Here is a 3,757-nt window from a genome sequence, read left to right as displayed (position 1 = left end):
TTGCCCATCCGTACAAATTATTTACATCAAAGTACATCAAGTACGATGATGGTTTCGATGGATCGTACGACTCCATGTACTTGTTATTAGCGCGAGCGTATCTACCCGAACATTGGCTCAGACCACCGCGTATACCACGTTCGATAAACATAACCATGTCGATGTCTGTAAGCAACTCGAACGTGATCTTTGTATACTTCAACATGGCGTCCCACGTGTATCCGGGGAGATAATAATACGCGGGGTCGAGTCCGTAACTTTCGATACATTTATCTCGAAAGTTTTCGAAAATGTCGGCTAATAACAAGACATCAATTTTGAGGTACAAGTCGCTATATTCGCCTAGTGTCCGAATGGAGAATCGCGTCCAGACGTTCTCGGCGTGCGCGTAATCGCTCTCGGATACAGTTTCACCGGTCAAGGAACTGTAAAACGATTCGCGCGATGGTAAACACGTAATGCAACCTGTCGACAGAATCGATGTATTCGTACGGAAATACACCTTTTCGCGTTAACAAATTGAAATTTTCTGTTGATAAATTTTGAAATTCCGATTTTAAAATTTTGAGTTTATCTTTGTCCAAAAATGATGCCAATTTATCGAGACTCGATGCGAGAAATTTATATGAATCGATGAAACGTAATTTTATTTGATTTTTTGATTCTTCTTCTTCTTTAAGATCAACACTTTTGGTAAACGAAATATATTTTTCCTTGGTTATCGGTAATAACTCGATTTTCCCTTCGAACGCTGTGGCTATTTCCTCGATAATGAGAATCGTAACCAGATAAATTGTGAAACACTATCGGAATACAAAAAGAATCTTTATAATTTAGATTACAATTTGAGTGTGCGGGACCTCTGTACCGCCCGGTCAGATGGCAATGATCGCGAACGCGTGTATCGTCTTGCGCAAACGGCTTTTCGCATATATGACAACGAGTGGCGCTATGGAATTTCTCCCACTCATCGGATGTTAAATTTACCATGGGGACATTTGTTTTTAAAATATTCTTAACGCGAATTGCTAAATTTTTAAGGTCTTCGGCGAACCATGCTATACAATCAACGCTACGACGCGAATGATACGTTGATAATGAGTCGTCGTACGAACAATGTACATAATAAGCTAAACTAAATACCCGATGGTGTTGATATAATTTTTCTTCTTTCGTCTTGGTCAGGACACATTCCAAGTCGGCGTAGACCACAAATGGAAGCCGCTCCTTCCGATTAGGGTTGCTGAACTCGAGCCACTTGTCCTTGTCGCTCGGCAATCGGACAGCGCAGTCGTTTAGCTTTCCGCAGTCGACCGTATGCGACTGCAACTTGTCGTCCGAACCAAAATAATGAAGGCATCTGTAAAAGAAAAAAATTTTTTTATCATAAGATTTTTATATAAATTATAATTTTCAAACAATATAAAATAAACTTACCGATCACAGATATATCTTTGGCCATTGTGTTTGCTCAATTGCGAGCTCACGAGCCGGGATAAATTCTTGATCCAAGCGAAATGTCCCACGCTGTTGCCGTCTTCAATGTACAGCAGATTCACATGCTTGTCCCGCTTCTGCTGCGAAAGACGTATCGGGACAATGTTTTTGTCTTCGATGTCGTACACATTGATTGAAATGTCATTTGCATGTTCAAATTTTTTAATCTGATTTACAGTCACTGGAAACTCAATGTCCCGGAGATTCAGCACTGTCGCGTAATGCGGGTACGATGATTCCCGTCCTTTTTTTCTGCGGGATACAGAGCGGCGACCACTGCCCACGCGAAACACGCATTGTCCTTTGATTGCACGTTAACCACCGCTCTCTTCATCATAATCTCCCGCGGCAATTTAATGTGACATCCCGCGCGCATTGGATTGTACTTGTTTATATTTACAGTCAAGTTCAGTATTTGCGACAATGCCCACCCGCTATCGCGTTCCTGAAACTCTTCCAGAGACGCTAGGGTGGACTCGATAACGCGCCGTTCGTACCACTCGCGTAAATCAGATGTGCGAAAGAGTTCATAGTTTCTCGTATTCACACTTTTATTCGCGTGTTTATCACCCGACACAAATTCACCATTGAATATAGTGTTCACTTTTACACTGCTGTGTTTTTTTAAAGCGTCCTGCACATGTTCCAACACAATGTCTTTAGCGTCATCGAGAAATTGGCGCGGTTCGATGTGATTATAGTTTATCACCGCACCAGTCGATACGCGACTCTCGAACGCCGTATCAATTTCGCGCCACACAAGTGCATTTTGACGCGCACTACATCCGGCACCCGCGTGTACGAAACGTCCACGTACCGAATTTTTGAAACCTTCGATGCGCGCGATCCGAGCAATCAGTGATTGTCGATTTCCGATCGATAATCGCGGCCGTTTGATTCGACTTTGCTCTTCCAGCGACTCAATGTACTCGTCGCATCGTTGCTCCCACACAATGTAGTTTTCCAATGAATCAAGCAAAGCGGATTGTTCTCGCAAAATTTGCTCCTCCATATTGCTAACGTACACTTGCAAAATTTAGTGTTTCTAATGACAGGTCTGATGCACTTTAGCTACTGGTGGGGTGCGTCTCTCTATCATGATTTATATACCGTCTCATGTATTGTTTTATCATCGAATATTCTAGAACGATTTCATCTTACAAAAAATTCCCCGTAGTACCGTGTGCAATTTGGCCTTGATAATTTCACGTTTTGTCACGTACATTTGAAAAATCTAACGTGATTGCATCAGGGGCAACCGTACATCGGCCCTTGATTTTAGTAAATTCAGCTAAATCTTTGTCTGGGGATGATGCATGTTTTAACCTTGGCGGTTATTTTTTCGCTATTTATCACATACATTTGAATAATTTTAACATGATTGCATCAGGCGCAGCCATACATCGGCGCTCGATTTTAGTAAATTCAGCTAAATCTTTGTCTAGGGATGATACACATTTTAACCTTGGCAGTTATTTTTTCACTATTTGTCACGTACATTTGAAAATTTTAACGCGACTGCATCAGGCGCAGCCGTACATCGGCGCTCGATTTTAGCAAATTCAGCTAAATCTTTGTCTAGGGATGATACACATTTTAACCTTGGCAATTATTTTTTCACTATTTGTCACGTACATTTGAAAATTTTAACGTGATTGCATCAGGCGCAGCCGTACATCGGCGCTCGATTTTTGCAAATTCAGCTAAATCTTAGTTTCGATGCAGATCTTAACCTTGAAAATTTCCCGTTTTGTCACGTACATTTGAATAATTTTGACGTGATTGCATCAGGAGCAGTCGTACATCGGCGCTCGATTTTAGCAAATTCAGCTAAATCTTTGTTCCGAAGATGATGATGTCATCGCAGCCGTACATCGGCGCGACAAAATTTTGAAGGAAATTAAAGTGTTGCGTCAGCAATAATCCCCTCTACATCATAATTTGGGATACTATTTGAATTGATATTGATTCTAACACGATTGCAGTATTGCATCAATCGCGCGTGTGAAAGGTTCACCGCTGAAGAAATATGAATTTCTACGTTCCGATTCGAAACGGTGAAACTCCACCGTGTAAGAAGCAAAAATGTGACACGTAAGTTTAAATCGTTTAAAAAATTTGTTACTTATTGATTTTTAATATTGTTGTATAATTATTTATATTTTTATAGTATTCAGCCTTGTCGTGCGGCTCGCATACTTGGAAGAAGGTACGCTCTAACCCCGACGTCGTACAAGTATTTGGACGTTGGAATACGCGT

The sequence above is a fragment of the Camponotus floridanus genome, unplaced genomic scaffold, assembly GCF_003227725.1.
Source record: "Camponotus floridanus strain SB8 unplaced genomic scaffold, Cflo_v7.5 scaffold300, whole genome shotgun sequence".
Lineage (NCBI taxonomy): Eukaryota > Metazoa > Arthropoda > Insecta > Hymenoptera > Formicidae > Camponotus > Camponotus floridanus.
This window is presented reverse-complemented; position numbering follows the sequence as displayed.